We start from the raw sequence: 25039 nt of genomic DNA, 5'->3' as shown, positions 1-25039 counted from the left end.
ATAACATTACAAACAGGAAACAAAAAATTAATTAAACTATCTTCCTACAAAAAGCACAAGGAAATTACGCCTTCCATTATCTACATATTTTTGTGCATATGGGTACATACATATCTCAAGTAGAATGTGGCTACTATTCAAATTAATTTGGGAAGGAGCACTGAGTTAAGGAGTCAAGGGATTGGAGATTAACAAACCAGAGGTAGAAATTAAGCTGGTTTTCAAGTTTGACGTGCAGAAGAGAAAGAACAACAAATATGGGTAATGACACAGCTATGGAGCAGATGCTGTAAAAGTATATAGCACAAGCAGGCTGATTTCATATGAAAACATCACTAGTAATACACTTCTCTTCCTATAATCCTCGCTGGTTCTACACCAAGGCTGGGTGGCAGGAATATTGCTTTACTCAACTTTTATTTATTTTCATATACTCTGAGATGGTAAGCCAAATATTTCTATGGCTTGAGATACTAATAAAGCACCCCTGAAAGTCAGCGGCTAAAATTCTATGCCATGTTTTGAACATTTATTCATCATTATCTTTATTGGCTTTTAAGTTATTCTTGGATCATATCCTTCCCCTCTCCCTTTTTAAAAACACTTTGTTTTATTCACCCACAAAATGTTATTCCGTAATGCAATCATTCAGTAAAGAATCATGCCTACAATCTTTATAAGCCCGATGTTTCTCTTCCCCAGATTTCTAATTCCTTCCCAGTCTCCTATCTCTCAAAGTTTTTCTCTGATTTCCATTTTAGTGCTCCTTTTCTGCCTTATTTCCAATAAAAGCCACTATCTTGCTTAACATGTCAGTTCTGAGCCAAAATTCATTTCTTTGCATCCTAAACATTTTACAGCTAGACAAAATCACTCAAAGGAAGCTACAAATTACCAGAATAGAAACAGCTAATCAAGACGTTATGTTAGAGATAACCATTCACCGCGCTGCGGGTGACTCCTTCAGAGTAGACTGGCGGTGGAGGTGGAACAACACTGGCATCAGGTCAGACTCTGCTTGATCTGCCTTCACTAGGTCAAGCTATTTTTCAGCTTTCCATCTGGAGACTCCAGCTATGTCTCTAAAGTATCCAAAAAAGTCATCAGATTTTGGGTGCTATGAGATTGCCCCCAAGATAGTATTTGCCTTTAAAAGAATTCACCATCTACTAGCCTGCATATCTTAAAAGTGCTTTAAGGAAAACTCTATTCTTAGAGAAAAATGGTAGTGGCAATTACTAAAAATAGTAACTTCTTTACTTAGAATAGGGGGTCAGAAATCTTTCTTTAGTAGGAAAAAACTATCTCATGTTTTTAGATATTCTCTCATTTTATCTTCACAATAACACTGTGCTCAAAAGAGCTGTTATTATGATCTCCATTTTACTAGTGAGGAAATAGACTGAGAGAGGTCATAATTTGCTCAAGATTACCTAGCAAATAAATGGTTTGAAATTGGAACTAGAATGGAGGCCTTTGGTGCTATTTAGTTCCCTTTCCACTACTTCAAATTACCTAAACAGCAACTTAATTTTGTTTTGCAAAGAGAAATAGTTTAAAAGGTAGACTGGAAAACATTTCTAAGAACAGAAACATAAAACTTGATAACTTTTATTCCTTCACCACCTATTATGTAAGAAACATTCAATAAATATAATTTTTAAAAATATTTTTTTTAATGACAGCCAGTTAGAGGTGGGAGAGAAGGAAACAAGAAGAAAAAACATAACTTGAATGTTCTCCAAAGTCCTGAGAAGTATAAATTTAATTTATTCACTCTTCTTTTTGGTTAGGGGGGAGACAAGATTGTGGAAGACACCTTTTTTTCTAGAGGAGCTGCCTAGCCCATGGTGAACCTTTTTTCTAGGCACTATGTAATTCTCAACCCCATGTCAAGTCTTATTTGTACTACAGGACTCCAAATTCCCTCCGTTTTGCCACAGCTATCATGACCCAAATTGAGACATTTAATTTGTTCTCCTTGGAACTAGAAATTGGGATGAAGAGGGTCTACTCTGGTCTAGACTGCAAGCTGCCCCAAGTGCTCTCAGTCTACAGGAAAAAGCCAAGCACAAAAAGAGAAGAATAAACACGCTGCTCAGAGTGAATCAGAGCCAAGGGGCCATGTAGCCCCAGAGGAAAGAAAGGGAATGAGTTTCTGCCCAGGGGTTCTAGGGCTTTCCTGTCCCAGGTACAGTCCCCCAAGAGGCCCAAAGCACTTTCTTCCCTAGGGTTTTAAGAATCCCCTGGACCTGAAGGGTAAAAGGCTCTCCTCTTCCAAGCTTAAATTTTTTTGAATTGACTTCTGATAACTGCAACAAAAATAATCTTGCTCAAGAGAGTAAAAACTTTTGTATTAAAAAATAAAAGGGCATGCAGCCTTATTCACTATAGCCAAGACATGGAAGCAACCCAAGTGTCCCTCTACTGATTTGAGCCGATCAAGAGGATGTGGTGTATATATATACAATGGAATACTACTCAGCCATAAAAAGAAGACAAAATCATCCCATTTGCAACAACATAGATGGACCTGGAGGGTATTATGTTAAGTGAAATAAGCCAGAAACAGAAAGACAAACACATGATTTCACTCATAAGTGGAAGAGAAACCAATATACGGACAGAGAAAAGTGTCTGGTGGTTACCAGGGGCAAGGTGGGCAACAGGGGTGCAAGAATGCATTTATATGGTGACTGACAAACAATGACGTACAATAAAAATTTCACAATAAAGAAAAAAATAAGAAAAAAAAAAAAAAGCAGGGGCCCGGCCGGTGGCGCAAGCAGTTAAGTGCGCGCGCTCCGCTGTGGCGGCCTGGGGTTCGCTGGTTTGGATCCTGGGCGCTCACCGACGCACCACTTGTTAAGCTATGCTGTGGCGGCGTCCCATATAAAGTAGAGGAAGATGGGCACGGATGTTAGCCCAGGGCCAATCTTCCTCAGCAAAAAAGAGGAGGATTGGCATGGGATGTTAGCTCAGGGCTGGTCTTCCTCACAAAAAAATAAAATAAAAGGGCAGATATACCAGTATTTGTTTTAAACAAAGATCCTGCAGAATGTCCAAGGATGCAGAAAAATTCCCATTAACTTTAGAGAAAAGCCCACAGTGTTACATGGGCAGTGTTATGTCAACTTTTACAGAGAAAATGACTTATCCTCTAGGAGTAACATTTCTATGGACTTTTAAGACTCTGAGAACCTTGCTGCAATTTAAGGCATAATCTGGATCACTTCTTGTTATATAATCAAGTCTGCCAAAATTAAGCAAAAACCTATCAACCATGACAGAGGAAAGAAAAGACAGGCTATACTGAGTCTGTTTGTTTGAAGCATAACAGTATCACCTTTCTTTTTATTTCTTAAACCTTCTTAAATTCTAGGCAAACCATAGAGCTTTAATGTGAGACTGGTACCCTAGGTGCTCAGAGAAGGCATGAAAGGGAAAAGAAAGAGCCAGAGCGGTGGGCCCGACAAGGGGGGCAACACCAGTTCTCACTTGATTCTAAGTTGGAGCTGAAGGAAGGCCAACTCCAGTCTCTCCATTCTATACATGAGAAGACCTAAATCCAAGAGAAGTTAACCCCAGCCAGTTTATTCATTCAATACAAACGTGATGAGTATGTGCTCCACGCCAGGTACTGTGCCTGGCACCAGAATTAGCAGCGTATCCCGCTGAGCCGCCTAACTCCAGGGTTATGCATTTTTCTCTCCACTCTTTGACCCTCACTGCAAACAGCAAGTCCACAGGCCTAAAACAGTTCACTTTTTGTCTGTTTGTTTGTTTGGTGATCTCAGGGAAAAAAAGGAATTTATTGTTAATATTTAAAAGGTGAGAAGATTTACCTAAAGTTCCATATTCCCATTTTCGTGTGGATAGTCCAAAAATCTGACCACCAAGGCCAGCTCTCCTGCCTGGGGATAACTGGCTGATGCTGTGTGGTGAGCTGCCTCTTGTCATGGGCAAGTACTTTCCAAAGCACCCACCTGGCTGCATCACACTTATTTTCCTTCCAGGCCTGTCCTGTGGGCAGCCATGCTTGTGACCCTGAGCCTACGTTGTTTTCCTAAGTCTCTTCTCCCAAATGAAAAATCACAAACCAAAAATTTTAAAAGCAGATTACATGTCAGTTGTAGGCATATTCTCCAGAAATACGAATTAATGTGGTCCCTGGTTTACTCCCTCTCCTACCCAAGTTCCACCTTGCTTTCACCCTGACAGGCTTCCTCCCCGGCAAAGCAAATTTAAGAATGAAACTGTAGGGCCGGCCCGGTGGCTTAGCGGTTAAGCTCGCGTGCTGCGCTGCTGGCGGCCCGCGTTCAGATCCTGGGCGCACACCGACATACCGCTTCTCCGGCCATGCTGAGGCCGCATCCCACATACAGCAACTAGAAGGATGTGCAGCTATGACATACAACTATCTACTGGGGCTTTGGGGGAAAAAATAAATAAATAAAATTATTAAAAAGAAATGAAACTGTATACTCCACACAACCTGTCTTTTCAATCGTACTGCTGAATATCCCCCTCTTCAAAGGTCAGCTGGAGTTTCTGCACCTACTGAGCTACAGGGACTGCTCTCGATTCAGGGTCACTCCATCGAACAAATGAGAGTTTGAAAACATAACCAGCAAAGAGGGAGATGAGATCACTTAGAAGGAAGGGCTCCAACACTTCTGGCTGAGGTTGTAGCAATATATTTTAGCCCCTGCAGTCAGTGCTAGGGCTTTCCCGACTCTCCCTGGAACTCCTCACAAAAAGTCTTAACATTTTTAAAGGAGCCTCCTTTTCTGACAGCTTCTACATATCCACACACATTCAGCCCCTCTCCCCTCTCCAAAGGGTTCAATATAGCTATCCCTCACTCCCTTCGCCATTTCAGGTTGCAGGGCTCTCCCATCTCAAGCCCCGCCTCTCCCAGGCTTCACTGAAGTTAACCCCGGCTCCCTCTCCTTTTAGCTAAAGGGTCAGCAAGCCATCTTTCCATCAGTTCTGACTACGGTATACTATTTCACCATTAGCCTAAGAGAGAACCAAATTATAGTAAAATTCCCAGGAGTTCTCCAATTTGTCTCTGTAAAATCCTTGGTCAATTTAGTAGATTTGCAAGTCAATTTACAAAAGCACAAGTCAATAAGAATAGCAGTAGTAGTTGGTATTTACTTAGCACTTACCACGTGCCAAGTATTAACATTTAGTTAACCCTTTACATGCATCATCCTACTTAATCCTCCCAGGTCTGTGATGTAGGAACTTTTACTATACTGTACTCCTTTAACAGAGAGAAAACTGAGACTTGTGAGACAAGGCCAATAAGGAGTAGAACTGAGGCAGCTGCATACTAGAGCTGAGCTTAAAACCATTCCCTCCACTGCCACCCACAATCGTAATACCTACCTCTGTTCCTCGGCACCTGCTGTTCCCGCCGCCTTGGACTCCTTTCTTCCTATCTTCCAAGTAACTCATATCCAGCCTTCAAAACTATCTCATGAAATCTCTTCACATCACCACACCTAACTCCCTAAGTGGGCTTCTTAGAGGCAGGGTCTGCAACATTTTATCCTTGTATCCTCAGGATCTGACACTGTGTTAATAAACACCTGCTAAACAGAATTGGATTAAATGGAACCACAGGCTCTGAGAGCTACCCCATCCACTCAGGTTAATATGTGCCTGGGGTGGGACGTTTTTGCGTTGCTAAGGACTTGCAATTAGGCCTAAGCAATAAGTAACTGTTCTGGCATTTACCCTCACTCTTCCCAGCCAAACTCACCTATAGACCTCAACACTGAGAAGGGGAAAGAAGGATGAGAGGTAAATTAAAGTCCAGTACTCTTGTTGTCCTATTAACAGGGGAATAAAGTCTGTGGAATTGATTATGGGGAGAGGAGGCTGGGGGAACAGAGAGGGTTTCTCCCCTAATATTGTGCCAGGGGAACATTAATCCCCTATTACTGGCCTGAGGTTATAGAATTCTAAAATTCATATAAATATCCTCAGTCAAGTAATTCTTTGCTAATCTAACATGGTCCTTTACGAAAGATGTCAAATAAATGACGAGCTAGCAAGCATTTAGCTCTGGGGCCATACTTATTATACCAGTAATAATAACAATTTTTACTGAGTTTTTATTCTGGGCTGGACCCTGTGCTAAGTACTGTACATGCACTGTCTTACTTAATCTTCACCACAGCCCTATCAAGAATATTTGTAAGTGAGGAAATGGAGGCCTACAGTAGTTAAATGACTTGCCTGAGGTCACTACCAAATGGCTTACAGTAAAGGCAGTGGCTAGGGGGATAAATGTGTAATTCTGATTAAGAATGATTGCTATAGGTTTTTATTCTTCTGCCCTTCTTCGTTAAATAAACTTAAAGGCAGGCTAGGTAACCTATTACAAATTTCACTTCGCTAAAAGATCCAGGGAAGATCCCTCCTCTTCTATTAAGGCTTTCTAAATATTATTTGCGATAGAGATTGGCAATGTTAACCTCTATCCACGTTCTTATCTTCCTGAGCACACAATTAGACTAAATTTCCCAATATTTATTGCAGTAAGGGATAGCTATGTGACCGAGTCCTAAAATGTGAAAAGAAATGTTGAGTGTCACTTCTAGGCTTGGCCCACACAAACCTCCTTGTCTTGATCCTCAGTCTCTCATATGCTCCGCTGGTCAAATGGAGAGGGCTCCTTGGCAACTAGAGGTGGGCAGAGCTACAAAATTTCACTCCTGAATGACTGGGGGAAGAAAGAGCATCCTTGCCCCCCCATACGGAGCTGTGACTTGAGGGAGAACACAACATGTATTGTGTTAAGCTACTGAGGTTTTGGGTAGCTACAGCAGTCAGTCTACCCTAATACAGTATTATTGTGGTCACTATTATTATCATAATTTTCATTATCAACAGCACAGCTACAATTTATTGAAGGTGTACTAAGTAATGGGCAATATACTAAGTCTTTAATATACATTATTTTCTCTCTATTAGGTAGGTATTATCTGCATTTTACAGGTGACAAAATCAACAGTCAAAGATCAATAATCTTATCCTCCTCTGAATATTTTTTTTCCCTTTATTCTCCCCAAAGCCCCAGTAGATAGCTGTATGTCATAGTTGCACATCCTTCTAGTTGCTGTATGTGGGTACGCCGCCTCAGCATGGCCAGACAAGTGGTGCGTGGGTGCACTCCCGGGATCAGAACCCGGGCCGCCAGTGGCGGAGCGCGTGCACTTAATCGCTAAGCCACGGGGCTGGCCCCCTCCTCTGAACATTTATAGCAGTTACAATTGGAAGATTTATTTGGTAATTAATTATGGATTGCCTTATTACACATGTTGCATCGATAGGTTAAGCAGTTCTTACTCCTGTAGCTAGTTGGTTTTTCTTGTACTTATAACTTGTTTTCCTCATCTGGATAGAAAGCTGCTAAGAGGAGGGTAGGTCTTACATCTCTATATTCCATATCACTTCACACATGGCCTCACGAATACACTAATTAATTAATATATTCTTTAAATTATCTACTTATATATATAAATTAGTGCATATATATCTCTTAAAATAAATATATAAAAAATATAGATTGTTTTGGGCAACAGACCTCTTAAGTAAATCTGACCAAGAAAATTGGCTTATTTGCTATGAAGAGTTACTTAGCACATTGCTTATTTCAGATCCAGTACTTAAGGAGTATCATTAATGCAATTTTTCAATACCATAATTACATATGTGAATGTACATAAACACCTAGTATAGTGTCTGTCAAACATTCAATGATCAATAAATGATCATTTCCCTTCTCTTCCATCCCAATAGCTACTTCAAGTACAATCACATCCTGCTTGAAGAAAACAAAGATGACCAGAAGAAAACTGTTAAACCTGTAAGCAGAGGTTTATTTTAATCACAAAGAATATTTTCCTATTTGGGAGGAAGATCGTCTAAAATGTTAGGAGCCAGAGCCAAATAAAGATCAATAGCCAGTTACAAGATTACACCATTTATAAAAATCTGTCTTGACACAACCTTCAGGAACATGAATTCTGTGCAAGTTGAGGAGCCAGTGCTCACACCCTCACCTTCACTGCTAGTGAGCTGTAATGGTGCCTAGGGACTCCCATTCTATTTCCTCAGTTCCATAGGTCTGGCCACATGGGATTCCCTAGAGCCATGGCATCATTATTTGTAGCCAAACACTAAGGTGCCCTTCTACAGCTCCTAGAATATTTTTTATATTTTGTTAGAAAACAACACACCGGCATCTGAGGAAGATTTGTTCCCTCTGAGGCTGTTCCCAGGTCTCGTATACCCACAGAACTCCATTTCCCACTGAAGACATTCAAAGAATCTTATTTACACGATGCAGACACTGGCTTTCTTATATTGACATTTCATATGATCTTTACATTAGCTAATTAATGTAAATATTTCAACTGCCATTCATTTAAATATCGTGTTCCAAAAAGTTTTTCTTTTTTGAAGAGTTCTTTCCAGATGAAATGGAACATGAATGTGGGTCAGTTACTTTATTTGGTATAATTAAAGTATACATTTGGACTTCTTACTCCTGCTCAGTAATCAATTGTAATATTTACTTTGTTGATGGGGTGGACTTTTCCTGGGGTAATTTTCTCTTTAACTTCACAGTACTGTCCTTAACAGTAGGCAATAAGGTTAATGCTATAATCAGCTATTACGTCGGTACATACAAGACTTTAGCTGCTGTTCAAATATAGCAACACAGAGTATAGAACACCCAAGCTGGAAAAATACAGGTTAGAAAATTAGTCAATCAAACTCTGGATAACAACTTCTTTTAAAAATAATAAAAATGGTGAACATAAATATTGTTTTTAATATAAAATGCTTTTTAAAATGCTGAGTGAAAAAAGCCAATCTCAAAAGATCACATTTATATAACATTCTCAAAATGACAAAATTATAGAGTTGGAGAACAGATTAGCGGTTGCCAAGAGTTAGAGACTGTGAAGGTAAAAGGAATGACTATGACTATAAAGAGGTAGCACAAGGGAGATTTTCGCAGCAATGGAATGGTTCCATTATCTTGATTATGGTAGTGGTTACACGAATCTACACGTGAGGTAAAATGACATAGAACTACAACACACTTCATACGAATGTCAATTTCCTGGTTTTGATATTGTACTATAGTTAGATAAGACATAATCAATGGGAGAAACTGGGTGAAGAGCAATCAGGACCTCTCTGTACTATCTTCGCAACTTCCTGTGAATCTTTAATTATTTCAAAATAAAAAGTTAAAAAATAGCTAAAAGTTTGTTGGATTATAAATATATATCACAGAATAATTTATTCATCCTATAAGATTAAATAGTACCCAAGCCTATGCAAATATATTTTATTATCTGACTTTCCATTTTGTATACAATGAACTACCAATTATTCTGATAGAAGCAAGGAGAGTGGAAATGGAGTAGGCTTTAGAATTGGTCTTGCTGTCAGGATGCTTCCTGTTCATGACAATATCAGTAACATGACTGATGTTTGGCAGCCAATATCTAACTTTGGCAGCCAATATCTGGATGTCTTACAAAGCACAGGTAATACACAATATGTAAACAGTAAAAATGTATTTAACGACTTTAACTTAAAATCTGTAAGATTTTGCCATTAAAAAAATAGCCATGGGGGCCAGCCCAGTGGCACAAGCGGTTAAGTGTATGCGCTCCGCTGCGGCGGCCCGGGGTTCGCCGGTTTGGATCCCAGGCGCACACCGACGCACTGCTTGGCAAGCCATGCTGTGGCGGTGTCCCGTATAAAGTGGAGGAAGATGGGCATGGATGTTAGCCCAGGGCCAGTGTTCCTCAGCAAAAAAAAAAAGGGGGATTGGCAGATGTTAGCACAGGGCTGATCTCCTCACACACACACACACACACACACACACACAATAGCCATGGAACAGCATACTTTAAACATAACTTAAAAATAAGACGTATTTTGTGATTTCTGTATGCTAATCAAGATCCCATTGAGCATATGATTAGATGTAATTTGCAAAATACATCATTAAACTTACGTGATTACCAAATGAGATTTTTTTTATGTACACGTGGCAACCGTTTCTACAATTCAAACATCTCTTAGGCTAAATTAATATAAATTGCTGCAATTTGCCAATAATAAATAAGAGACAAAAAGTATTCCAGAAGCTAGGAGATGCAAATTAAACAAAGCCAGTGTAAGTTACTTTCACTAGGGCTTTAGACAGAGATTTTTTTATCACTAATTAAAATGTAACATTCCGAGACTACATCAAAAACATGACTCCCTGATTCCCTGTGTCTCACACCTAAGCTGGTTCAACACTGGTTCTTCATGACTAGGAATCTAAAGAGAGGCTGGCAGCACTTCATAAATACCTTCCTGTTCACTCCTTTCTACAATGATGCAATTTGACCTACATTTCCAGTGCCCATTGAAACTTCGTAGGAGGGGGAAGAGGAGAGTTTTTCATTTCTCCTACCCTCTGATTAACTAGGACAGCAAATGCCACTCAAGGGACTGCTACTGGGCAGAAGCAAAGGGGAAAAAAGTCATGCCAGTAGGAAATTCCACAGGAGAACATTTAGAAATACTGCATTCTCTGATTCTGCAAACAAACTGTCATGGCTTTACAATACAACAGCAAGGAAGAGTTGCCCCACTTTACACTATAATCAGCCCAGAACACCAAGGGCTGTTTCATTTACTTCAGGCTCCCAGCATGATGAAAATTAAACTTGAACTATAGACTCTTGTCCTTGCCACAGTCTTTTTTCTTTTTTAACAAACTTTCAATTTTAGAATGGTTTTAAATTTACAGAGAAGTTGCAAAGATTATACAGAGTTCCTATATACTGTACATCCCTATCGTTCACCTCTTACATTAAGTATGCTACATTTGTCACAACTAATGAACGAATATTAAATCATTATTATTAACTGAAGTCCATACTTTATTCAGATTTCCTTAGTTTTTGCCTAATGTCCTTTTTCTGTTCCAGGATCCCATCCAGGGGATTACATTACATTTAGTTGTCATGTCTCCTTACTCCTCCTCTAGACCTAACCCTGACAACAGTTTTGAGGAGTACTGGTTAGGTATTTTGTAGAAAGTCTGTAACTGTTTGTCCAATATTATCCTCATGATTATAATGGGATTATGGGATTTGGGGAGGAAGACCGCAGAGATAAGTGCTATTCTCATTACATCATATCAAGTGTACATTTATTACTGTTCATGTTAACTTGATCATCTGGCTGAGGGAGTGTTTGTCAAGTTTCTCCACTGTAAAGGTTTTTTTTTTCCCCCTTCCCATACTGTATGTAGTCTTTGGAAGGAAGCCACTTGCACAGCCCACATTTAAGGGATGGGCAGTTGTGTTTCACCTCCTTTCAGGGGCTTATCGACATAAATCATTTGGAATTCTTGTACATGGAAGATTTATCTGTTCTCTCCCATTTGCTTACTTATTCAATCATTTTTATCAGTATGGAGTCATGGATATTTGTTTTATATTATTATTTTATTATATTTATATTACGCATTATTTATAATATTTATATTAGTATTTATTATATATGTACATTGTATATTTTATTTACATTTATTTGATATCTTGGGTTAAAATTTAGAACGATATTATTTAGTTGCTTAAATTGTCCCGGCTTTGACCAGTGGAAACTCTTTCAGGTTCCTGTGTCCCTTTGAGATACCCCATCATTACGTGTTGTGTGTCTGTGTGTTTTGTTTTGTTTTAGCGCTTTCTTGCTTTCTGGCATTAGAAGATGCTCCAGGCTCATCTTGTTTATTTCCTGCCCCAGTCATAGAATTAAGTCATGTCTGGTTCCTTTCACTAGAGAATGGTATTAGAAACCAAGATCTGGACACTGGGTCTTACCATAGTCTTTTAATGTTTGACACTTTAAAATTTCTACATGAACTACTACAGTAAATCAACACACTTAACTCTTTAAGTATCTTTTTGTGGCATAATGTGATCACACGAAGAGGATGCTTAGTAATCAAACTACCATCTGACAGGCCACCTTTCAGGTTTGAAATAGCCAACAAATGCCTTACTATGATGAAGTTTCTCCCAAAAAAACAGAATGAATTTTTTTTTTCTGTTACTGGGGGTAGGGAGAAGAAATTTAGAATTAAATGCAGCATGCTAGTCTATGCAAGGTCTCCTCCTTTCTCCCCCCATTACCATTAATTAAATGGTACTTCCTTTATGTCAACTCTTAATTACCTGAGCTAAAGGAAAACTCAAGTTATCAGTCAGATCTCGCTTTCAAATACATTAGTGATGATTTATGGCAGCAGCTACATCTTTCTATTTATGGTTTGTATATTTCAATGTTACACCTAGTTTTTCTTCAGAGACTAAATTAACCAGCCCAACACAAGGACAGAGCCAGGAGCTTCTTGGGCAGTGGGGGCACCTAGTGGAAAGCAAACAGATTTCTGTAGATAACTAAACTGCACAGACCGGAGTGAATCCCATGCAACAAACACAGCAAAATGCTGCACCTCAGACTCCAACCGTTAGTCTGTATAAACAGGTTATGCTAACAAAATCTTTGGTGACCTCAGACTTTTTTTTTTAATAGAAAATAAGCTGGGGCCAGCACCTAATACTGTTTTCCCTGTCATCTTTTTCTCACTCAATCTGATTAAGATTTATATTCAATAAGCATTTCTTGAACCTCTACTATGCACTAGGCAGCATATTATGCCTGATGCTTCCAATTAATCCAATAGATTAGGAAAAAATTAAGAGCCCTGTTCCCATTTTTACCTCCCAGCAGAGCTGCTGAAGTTGTTAGAAGATAAGTCAGGCCTTTACAATGCTGAAGGCACAAAATGGTCCAGAGAAGCACATGGCTTAATGTCTACTTCCACAGTTGTCTGATAACATCTTAGAAAGAGATGATCATAATCTCCTTATCTGTAAAATAAATATAATCAAACCTACTTCTCAAGGGGGATGCATGGAAAGCACAGCCCTGGCACACACAATGGGTTTTATAAGTATTAGCTCATGTTCACATTTTGCATTTCACCATAAACACATCTAGGAAACAGCAGGACTGCCTCCACAAAGGTGCTTCATTGTCTTTTTTTCATTACCAATTTTACTATCTTTGTAAACCCTAAAATCATGATCTTTAAAAAAATGTCAGTTCCTATGTCCCAGTCAACCTGTCTTCGATAAATAAACAAGACACATTCATTCAAGAAGCATGGGCCAGAATGGACAGGAAATATTAACAACAATTAACAGCTAACATTGCCTGAAAGCTTATTTTGTGCTAGGCACTGTGTGCAGGTCGTACAACAAGCCTATGAGGTAGATATTTTAATTATCCCTGATTTCCAAATGAGAAACTGAGGCTAGAAAGCTGAAGTAACTTGTGCAAGGTTGCCACCCCTCTGGGCTAGGCAATCTCCTCTTACAGAAAATCAATAACAAACAACAACAGAATTGTACCAAACAACTGAACATAAACCTAATTCCTAATCCCACACTGCTGATTCCTTTTCCAACACTGTTGCACTGGATGCTACACTGGAACCAAAGAATCAGCTAAAATACGTACTTTACTACATAGTAGGTGCAAACTGGGAGAAGGGCTTTGGACACTTTGGCCCCCAAAAGGGACTCCAAATAGAGACTTCCTGCTTCCAAAACATTTTCAGTAAATAACACCCATCAAGGTCTCCCTACAGCCTTGTATAGAAAGTAGTAACTTCCTGGCTCAGCCTGCAAGGCTCTTCACTCTCCAGCCCCAGTTATTGCCTCAGGGCATTTGCACTACTGGCTGCTTCTGGACCCAGCTAACTTCTTCAGCACTCAGTTTAGAAATACTTACCCCTTCTTCTAAGGGGAGTTAATCCTACACTCTGATTCCCTAAAACTGGTTTAAGAGATCTCCAGCCGGCTTCTTCATTAATGTCCACATTCTCAGCAGGGGCATCTATACTACCCTGTGTCAAGGGCCTTCTTCCCTACAGGTTTTACCTCCAGGACAATCACATAAAAGCATGGAGAAGAGGAATCAGTTTTTCGAATTAAATAAAGCAAGATTTAAATCCTGTGTTCTATTTACAAACTGTGTGACCTCAAGCAAGTCATTTCACCTGTCTGATGAGGATTAATTGAGGAGAAAACACAAGTAAAGAACAGGGCCTAGCACACAGGAAGTGCCATTTATCATTATTATCCCCAATCTACAGATAAGAAATTGAGACTCCAAGTAGTGAAATACCAAAGGTCACAAAGCTGGTAAGTGGTAGGGGTCAGGGCTTGAAACCAGTTCTTTCTCCTTCCTTCTACCGTTCTTTATCGAGCACCATTATTAAGCACCATGCTTGGCGCTAAGGACATAGCTGTGAAACAGACAGACATGTACCCTGTGCCCATGGTGCTTACATGCTGGTAGGGAAGTCAGCCATCAAACCTTTACACAAGTAAACTGCAAGGTGCTTGAAGGAGAAGAGCAGGGTGCCTGAATATGGGTTTTAGAGCACGCAATAAGATCCCCGGATTTTGTCTGGAAGGTCAGGGAAGTTTTCTGTGAAGAGGTGGCATTTAACCTGGGGCCAAGAGGCAGAAGAGGTGTTCAGAGATGAGGGTGGCAGCAAGCACTCCAGGCAAAGGTAATCTCAAGAGAAAAGACTCTGAGGAAGCATGGAGAATCTGAGGAACTAAGAGGCCAGAGCACCTGAGAAGGCTGGAGGCGTGGGTGGGGCCAGGTGAGAGGACCATGGAAGGACATGTTAAGGGTTTTGGATGTTGTCCATCCTTGAAGCAATGGGAAGGCACCAAAAGATTGGCTGCCCTTGATGAAACAGTAGTAAAAGGCTCACTCTGACTCCAGCCCCCTGAGGTCAGGGCCATTTAGTATCTTTTTATCATCCATACTTCTAGGACATGGCAAGTGTAGACTTTTGATAAATATTGGTGAGTGACATGAAAGAATCTCTGGTAAAGACAGACTAAACCACTTCTCCCTTTTTTTAATCCCACAGTTGATGCTTCTATTAAAGTACCTATCGCTGATTATTATAGTTGGGTGTTGAACTCTTCACTGTTTAGTCACAAATTTTTGGAAAGCAGAGTAAATATCTTATTTATCTTTCCATCTCTCAAAGCCAAATGCTCAATAAAGATTGGCCCTGAGCTAACATCTGTGCCAATCTTCCTCTATTTTTTGTATATGGGACGGTGCCACAGCATGGCTTGATGAGTAGTGTGTAGGTCCATGCCTGGGATCCGAACCAGCAAAAACCCCGGGCCGCTGAAGCGGAGTGAGTGAACTTAACCACTACGCCACCAGGGCCGGCCCTCTAAAAATCTCTTCTTATATTTCTAGATTGGCTGAGTAAGAATCTTTTTGCCAATTCATCCCACCTTAGTTAAAAAGATCTGAAGGGATAATATGTAAGGACTCAAAAAAATGTTCCACTTCCGCTTTGCAGCTTAACTTTAACAACAAAAACCCATTTCACCAATGTGTGATTAAAAGTACAATTTTTATAATTTAGGATAAATCCCTTGTACAGCCACATGTATAATTTTTTTAATCTTAGTTTAATTTTAACCAAGAACAAAATGCCCCAAAAGAAGGTCTGTCAGTGATTTTCCAATTCTTCTGAGAATTGTCAGATTCTCTCTTTGAATATTTAATTACTCTGATAAGGGTAGGGTAACTAGTTGGACTATTTATATTAAAAGACAGAACTAAGTCATAATCAATAGTTCACATGATTTAAGGTTTATATTAGGATTTCAGGAGATGAGGATGATGAGACAAAATGAAGAAAGTGGGATTATGAATATGCTACTAGAATGTGCTAGTAATTTTCTGTTTGATCCCCCTTTCTAATCCCAGACCAATTTTCCACCATTCTGGCCCTGCTCTGTGCCCCAAAGGCTGACCTCTATGGGTAGCATCATTGGGTTCATGGAGGCAAGCTTCCAGGTGGGTTTGGCCAATAGAAGGCACTAGAGGGAGATCAAAGAGAGAAAAAACAAAGTGGGGGAGGGGAGTATTGCTTCCTTATTCCCTCCCTGCTCTGGGCTGCATTTTCTGGTGGTGGCTGAATCCCTAGAGGACTATAGCTCCTATCAGACAGCCCCTCCTCTATGGCTCCAGCTTTCTCAAGGGACTCAAGGAATGAATGCTATTTCTTCTCTTTGCTCCTTTGGACCTAGCAGTGATAATGGCTTTCCATTGCTGTTAGTTTCTGGGTGACAGGAACCCCATGTCACCCTTAACTCTGCCTTAACTCTCTCCTCTGAAAATAATCCCTTCATTAAAGTCTCCTGAACCATCTGAGTTAGACTGTCTCCCGCCAGACCTAAGAATTCAAACCACAGAGTTGTAAAGCCAGCAATCTCCCTTCTTTGCATGTGAGCAGTTATCAGAACAGTCATTCATCTTCCAAAGCAATTCCTTCACACCAAACACTGCATGTAAGCTCTTAGGTTTCTCAGGCAGAAATGACACCTTTTAAACTGGTCAGTGCAGGAGAACGTGGGAGGGCACTCCTGAAAGAAGCTGGCAGAACAGAGGGGCTGACACTGACAATTCTCTAGGCAGGAGTCTGTTACATGTCAAGAATAAAATGTTTAGAAAGAGATGCCACTTCCTCCTACTTCCCCATGGGTTTCCTCTCACTGAGGGCTCCCGAACCAAAGTCAGCATTGTATTTTCATGCTGAATACCATGAAGTTATATCACTGTCTGGGGAAGTTGCCCTGTGTGTCACTTCACTTTGCTAGTTTCTCAGACCTGAGGATCTTCTTACCACTCTGTAAGACACACAGAAAGACAGCCAATCATCTTGTATTACTAGCCACCTGCACATGATCTTTCCTTCTTTCTCTTTCATCCCAGGCTAAATCTTTCTTTTGCACTAAGGCAAAAGATGAGCAGGATGAGAAAATTCTGCTTTGCTCAGCCTTGCCTGTCTCTTTAACAGATCTGACCAGATTAGCACTTTTCCACAGGAGAGGACTGGCATATGCTTATACCGTAATCTGCTCTGAGCTCCTTCTTCGGATTTTTCTTTTACCAAGGCGACTGGATTTGAGGTTAGATGTTAACTGAAATCACCTAGGAGTCTCCAAACACTTTACCCTGCTCTCACTTGGCACAAGTATCCTGGAGGTTACTAAATTTCTGAATATTGGGGCATTCTTTTGGTCAAGAGCTGATTTAAAGAATTCTTCTAGGGGGTTGATAAGAACTGATGTGGCTTATGTCAACAAGCTACTCCAACAAGGACTCCAAATGTCTCCCTCTGCAACCAGTAGGCATTCAGAGCAGACAGCAAGAGTTGCTAAGATAAAGACACAGGCAGATAGACTGCAGTCTACAGAAAAGATCCTCTGCTACACTTCAGCCAAGGGTGGCCAAAGGGCAAGATAACTCTCTTCTCCCATCCTGGAGGGGAAGCTCTTCTTTTCAGCCTGAAGGCAATACCTGAGAGGTAGCAGAATTAACAAAATTTGGCTCACACTATATAACTATTTCTACCACTCTTTACCCTTACTTCTAAGCATTTATTTCAAAGGATATTTTATTGGGGAACTCTATTACCAGCTGGGTGGATAGATATCAAACGTTAATAGTGGTATCTCTGGGTATTAGAAGTGTAAGGAACTTTTATTTTCTTCTGTGTATTGGTGAAATTTTCCAAATTTTCTATAACACCTCTGATTTTTGCAATCAGGGAAAAATTATTAAGCAAAAACTGTAAGCTTTCAGGATTTTCAGTTTTCCATAAGAGCCAAATTTATGTAATTCTTGAAACTCAACATCGAAATTACATTTCTTAGCTTCTGTGTATTTTAGGATTTTCAATAGTACAATCACGTTATGAACTTTGTTTTTAAGAAAACATTCAAAATGGGAAAAAAAATGCTAAATTGGATTTAATGTGCAAATTTTTTCTGGTACACATCATGACCTTAATCAAGATAATTTAGATACTTCAAGGTCAAAATTCACTATTTTCACACTCTGAAGTACTCCTAATACAGATTAAAAAAAATGGAACTGCTTCTCTTTGTAAGAACACCATCCAGATATCATATGCAGTTATATGGCTAAGAGACTATCATATGCAGTTATACGGATAAGAGACTACCGATAAAAAACAGACTGGTGTTTCTTCCACTACAAATGCTAGCCAATAAAAACTTTCCAGCCTAGAGCTGATTAATACTTGACATCAGATCTACAGAAAAGAAAGCTAATTGTTGCTGTTAGCTAAAGTAACAGACACACTAAGAAACCTGCCTACTACCACATCATGACCGCCATTTACTATAACCGATTTTTCAGTGTAGTGCCTTTTATAGCTCCAAACAGAAAACCGGAATACTTATCTTTTCGAAGTTACCTTTCTCGTAATCTATAATAGCTAAACATGCATTATTCACTGTCTTGTATTGAAATATATTAACAAGGAATCCTGGAAACCATAAATATCTTTACTAGCTTCAGCAAGCTAGTAAACTTGGCCCAGTGATTCCTTTTAAACTGCCTAATGTAATGGCAAATGGTCCCTTTTCTAACTCTGATTTCCAAATGATTTAGACTTACAAGTTACAAGATTATTCAATAATAATCAAAAGGGTGGGGAATGGGGTGAGTAGAGAATGTAGTCTTAAATATCTCCTCTTAGAGCAGCTAGGAGAAGGTATGTGCCAGAATACTAAAAATGTCTTTGTGCTCAGTATGTTAAAACTTAAAAACACGAGTGAATAAAATATAAAGAAATGAAAAGTACACATTTTTCAATGTAGAACTTCGCTGGCACTCTTTTCAGGATTAAACTCAAGGATTCTAAAGGTTCAAAATGTCTGCAAAAATGAGATCATGAGATAAACTAGAAATGCAAGAGAAAAAAATAGTTTTTTGACTAGTGTTAAGTGTTAACAGAACACAGTTAGAAGCTGTAGAAATCAGTGCCTGAAACAAATTGGAAAATTTGTTTGGACAAGGTTCTAAAAGCTATGGAAAAGTCTTAGGATGTCTCTATTTATAAATAAGTCAGGCCAAACAAGAATACCATATTACCACTGTGATCACAGTGATGGTTCAGACTACAATGAAACTTTAAAGCAAGGGGGAAAGGCCATACCATACAACCCTATTGTTAACAGAGCACTGTTTGGAGACCCTAATTAAACAAAAGCATCAGTGCTTGTAGTGGCAGACCTGAACAGCAGAAAACAGAGCAGGCCATTTAAAAGAAGAGTCCAGGGCCAGGGAGGACAAGTGACTACACCACAAGGTGGTAATTACACTGTGGGGAAGTAAAAAAGGCCAGACTGAAGGGCTCCAAGAGGTACTTCAAATCAGCTAATCATGGCAACAAGAGGTGGGGTGAACGGCTCCTCGACTGGCTATCTGTGGGGAAATAAAAAGATGCTGGGCCTCCAAAGCAAGAACAAACAAAAGCAGCTGCTAATGACCAAGGTAACTACTAGATACTTCCATCACACACCCATGTCCCCACAGTAACAGAAGCCAAACATCGGCTCATCCGTCTCCAATTTGGCCCAGCACCTTTAGAAACCAGAAAAGGGGCTTCTGCAGTTGGTGAACCACCATTCTAGAAGCTCCCTCAGCAAAGGCATGGGTAATCAGAACCAGGTTCTCCCCCTAACAGTCCTATATTGCACTGGAAATCGCTTACCTTTTCTAAATCATATGCTCAGCTGAAAAATAGGGAAAAATCTGCTGTTTTCTGACTTCAATAGATTAGATTATAAAATAAAACAGGAGTTTGTTGTTAGTGCCATTGATTCCAATTCCTAGCGACCCTGTGTACAACAGAGCAGAACCCTGCCCGGTCTTTTTGCACCATCCTTTCACCTGCGGGCACTTTATCAGACAATGCTCTGCTGCTATTCATAGGGTTTTCATGAACGATTTTTTCGGAAGTGGGTGGCCAGGTCCTTCTTCCTAGTTTGTCTTAGTCTGGAAGCTCCACTGAAACCTGTCCACCATGGATGACCCTGCTGGTATTTGAAATACCGGTGGCATAGCTTTCAGCATCACAGCAACATGCAGCTGCCACTGTATGACAACCCACAGACAGGTGGTGTGGTTCCCTGACCAGGAAACGAACCAGGGCCCTGGTAGTGAAAGCACCTAATCTTAACCACTAGACCACCAGGGCTGGCTAAAACAGGAGTGTATATGCGAAAATGCTCTGAATAAAATCACACTGTACTTGTACAACACTTTATCGTTTGAAACATGGTTTAACTTACACTACAAAGCCTACATAAATGTAAGTTGGCCCTTCAGCCTAAGAGCTGAAGGTCTAAAATGTTTATTTTAAAGTATTAGCCAGGTTACAATGAAAGCAGCTAGACACTAGGAGAAGACAGAAAAACAAATGCAGGGCAGTTTGGGAACATTTAGTGCAGGGGCCAATAACTATATTTATCTCACTGTGTCTGTCCTAAGGGGATCACTATGCACTAGGTAAAAATGTTCTTAACAGGGACCCTGTTACCAATAAATGGTTAAATCACAGTCTATATGCTTTTCTTCTACAAAATCAAAGAAATGCAAAATATGTTTTAGAAAAGATTACCATGGAAAAAATTGATAAATGTGTTACTGCGTGTACAGCAGTAAGTGCTGATTAGCTGAAATGGAAATAGATGGTATAGAGCCACAAGTGCTTCTCAAACTAGGGTTTAAGAACCCTCGGAGCTATGAGAGGTGGGAGAGAGAGGGGTGAACCAGAGGTTGCATCGAATGCAGATATTAAATATGATAGATAATACACAAAGCAATGCACACATAGCGGACCACAAATGTTTGTATAGTGGACATCTGTGGTTTTACCAGCCCTGCATCTACTCCCCCTACTGGAGAATGACAACTCCCCCAGTAGGTACTTTCTTGGTGAGGCAGGAAGGCACCTGCCAGGACCCAGTCTGGGCCTGAGAGAGACACTCGCAGCAGAGAGTGGGGTTAAACACAGAAAAGTTAATAAGTTCTGCTACCGGGATGCCTGAAGCTGCTCCGGATCCGATCCATTCTGAGGCCTAGTTCTTCAGGCTCTACTGTCAATTCTGAGAGCTACAGCACATCCTTCCAGTAATCTCCTTTTTTTGCTTCATGTAGTCAGATTTAGTTTCTACTCCTTATAACCAACGACCTTTAGCTGATTAGCTATTATTCTCAGCCTAGAAGAATTCAATTTCTCAAAGATTTGGGGGATAAAATTTAATTTGATTGGCAAGTAATTTAAACTATAAATTTTATGGTAAAACAAAGGGATATAACATGGCATAGAACACAAAATTCACGTAAAATTTTAAGATATTAGATTTTTCTTTTGAAATTTTTAAAGATACACTTCCTCCCACTTCTCGTTCTCTCACCTTCCCCCATGCAAGTTTCTTTAGCAATGGGATCTGCCTCTAACTAGGTAAAAGATCTAGGACAAGTTACTTAATCTCCCTAAGGCTCACTTATCACATCTTTAAAATGGGGATAATAATAGTACGCATCACTGAGCTGTTATTGCAAGAGATAACACAGGAAAGCACTTAGCACTACTCCTCACAACAGAGTTTATCAGTCACGGCAAACAAAGGGAGTTTGGTTAATATAAAAAAAGCAGGGGGCACACTGTTTGCAAAGATGGTTGCAACAATGCCCCCCATCCCTGTAGGCATGGCCAGACCTGTGAGATACACTTTACAGTATCTCCCATCAAGAGGTGGTGTCTCTTTCCAAGCCCTTGAATCCAGGCTGGTCTTGTGGTTTGCCTTGACCACCAGAATGCAGCACAGTGACAGTGTGTGACTTTGACTTTTTTTTTTTTTGTGGTGAAGAAGAGTGGCCCTGAGCTAACATCCATGCCCATCTTCACCTATTTTGTATGTGGGTCGCCACCACAGCATGGTTTGATGAGTGGTGTAGGTCCGTGCCCGGGATCTGAATCCGAGAACCCAGGCCACCGAAGAGGAGCGCACCAAACTTAACCACTATGCCACTGGGCCAGCCCTGACACTGTGTGACTTCTAAGCCTAGGCCTCAAGAAACGTTGCAGCTCTTATCTTTTGGAATATGGCGCCTCTATGTGATAAAATCTGGTCTAGCTGCTGGAAGACGAGATCAAGTAGAGCTCAGATGAGCTGTCCCACCTAGACATCCCTAGACCAACTAGCTCTGACTGGAGCCTTCAGATGACAACAGCCACATCAGTGACCTCAGGCCAGGCAAGACCGACAGAAGAACTGTCCTGCCCTAATTGTGAGCAAATAAATGGTCATTGTTTTAAGCCAAAAAGTTTAGAGTAGGTTGTTTTTACTCAGTAATAGATAACTGATAGACATGCTTCATGAATTATCATAATATTTCTACATTTTTTCTTTCCATGCATTTCCTAAAATTTCCTCTGAAAAAACTCAAAGGTCCAATGTTGCCAAATAGCCACATCACAGCCGGATGTGGTTATACTTCTCATTCTTCGTGGCCAGGTCAATGTTTCTGATTCCAGAGAAATATTGAAATGTATCTCAGTCAGAACCTGAGGGTTTAGAGTGCAGAGTGGAACATACTCCAAAGCCAAAACAACTTAAGTGAAAATTTTCTAAAATTATCATTGTTATACCACAAGGATACAGGTGCAAACACAGTTGAGTTGAAATTGAAGGTAACTGGCTAAGAGAAGAAAAATGAAACAAAATTACTATGATTCATTCAAAAACTAGAAATCAAAACAGATTCTCCCTTATAACAGTTTTGTGCCTGGCATTTTCTTCCATACACTTTAAAGATGACCAAAAAGCTCTTTTAAAAGTTCACCACACACTGTCAAGAGGAAATGTTTGCTTTAGGTCACCATCGATTCAGCAAATATTTAGGGAGCACCAACTCTATGCTCATGAGTTGTTAGCCCGTGAACATTTTTTTTTTTTTTTGATACTGTACACAGAGATACCAGAGTAAAGGGAGAATGACTGGGTGAAACTAGACTACACACCTGTCTTGGTCAAGGTGCCTGGTCTTGTTAGAGGGTTTAAGCTGGAGTGTGGCAAACAAGGTTCTGCCCTCGTGCAAACCAATACCCAAAAGGGGATAAATATTAATTAATTAAATATTAATATTAAATAATATTAATATTATTTTTATCAGCACCAATATTATCACTATCATTACCGTCATTATTATATACTCTTACCCCTCCCACCATTTGTTCCTCCTTAGTTACTGCTAAATATCTGCACTCTGCTAAACATTTGCTTCATTTAATCTTCACAACAACTTAGCAAGGTGTTATCCACATTTCACAGATGAGGAAACTGAGGCACTGACTGGATAAAAGCAACCCAGACAGTAAGTGGTGGAGCTCACCCTTTTAACCACTGCCCTACACTCCCTCCACACTATGAATTCCTTATAATTTTATAGGAATTTGAACGGGGGGGAAAATCCTTCACAGCAAGAAATGAGGCACAACATACTATTTTTATCAACGTAAATGTCTGTGTATGTGTTTTCAGTGAGTTTCTTCAGAAAACTGTTACTTAGTCCTGTATGGAATTTTTTCTTTCCTGTTGGAAGAGTCTGAAAAATATTCTTGTTTATTAGTAACACAGAAAACATTTTTAAAGGTATACAAGAAAGCGTATTTCACTTCTCATTCAACACTACACAGACTGTGAAGGGAATTAGTCATCTCAGGGAATGTGGGCTCATTTAGCCACAAATAGGAGATGTTTTCAATTACTATGTTTATTCTTTAATAGCTTTATTATTTTTTCTTCATTATAAAAGAAGCACATGCTAGCTGAAAAAAACTGAGAAAAACATAAAGACAAAAGATCTTATTACCTAGAGATAACAAGTTCCTATTATTTGGTGTACATCCTTTCAGATACTTTCTTTTAGGTTTCTATATACAGGGCTTTTGTTCATCCTAAAAATCACACATTATACATATTCTCATGCTATTCTCTTTTTTCTAAATATCATTCCATGTCAATAAATATTGACCTGCATCATCCTTTTTAAAGACTGCACAGTATTTCACTATATGGATAGGCCCTAGTTGACTTAATCCTTTATCAACAGGCATTTAGATTAACTTCTATGTTTTGCTATTATAAAAAAAAAGGGGCAGTGAGAAGTCTGGTACACACATCTATGCACACTTGACCAACTGTTTCTTTAAGATAAATTCCTAGATGTTGGCTTGCCATTTTATTTTATGACTTTGGATTTTACTGCCCAAAGTGTAATCCAGAAAATATGTACCAAATTTACCTTTTTAAAAAGAAGGAAATCCTTAAATGTTAAGAATAATAACATATTTTACATTTCTAATATCTAGATAAAATGGCAAAAAAATTAAAAACTGCATTTTATCTCTAAATATCTAAAATATTGATTCATGCCTCTGATATTGCATTAGGTTTACATTTGGAGGGGGAAAACTTCTAAAATAGCCAGTAATGTCTAGCAGTTTTATTTTCAGCACAATGTTGTTTTAGAAAGTTAACCTCCAAAAAGAACACACTTGCTGCAAAATGAGCAAATTAGAAGACAATGTTAAAAGGCAGGAAGGGAGGCAAAAAATACAGCAATCAGTTATAGCAGTTACCAAGTCACCAAATCTGCACCCTACACAATGGCCAAGAGAGAAGGGCCAAGACACAGGGAAGAGGTAAACCTAAAAGAAGCCACCCTCAGAGCTTCAGTGACGGCTGGATGAAACCACACACAGACATACATCTACATGCCCCGGACACACCAATCCTGGAGCTAATCTCCGGGGTTAGAACACAAGAGGAATCTTTGTGTGCCTTATTTAACCAAATATCATGCAGAAAAGGGGTGGAGGAGGCCAGATCCAGATTTCCTTAAGGTAAAAGTGGCTAGTTAGCAGTCTGGGGGCCTAGTATCAACTACTTCCCCTACAGGGCACAGGAAGGATAACAGGAATTTGAAGCATAAGACA

General features: G+C 39.7%; 1 protein-coding gene across 2 annotated transcripts in view; it reads right to left on the bottom strand.

Annotated features, from left to right (window-relative positions):
- Positions 1 to 25039, bottom strand: part of ATXN7 (ataxin 7) — a 141772-nt gene that overhangs the window by 111644 nt on the left and 5089 nt on the right. The gene's annotated exons all lie outside the window — the stretch shown is intronic.

The sequence above is a fragment of the Diceros bicornis genome, chromosome 2 (genome assembly GCF_020826845.1).
Source record: "Diceros bicornis minor isolate mBicDic1 chromosome 2, mDicBic1.mat.cur, whole genome shotgun sequence".
Classification (NCBI taxonomy): domain Eukaryota; kingdom Metazoa; phylum Chordata; class Mammalia; order Perissodactyla; family Rhinocerotidae; genus Diceros; species Diceros bicornis.
The sequence above is the reverse complement of the archived record's forward strand: the minus strand, read 5'-3'. Positions and strand labels throughout refer to the sequence as shown.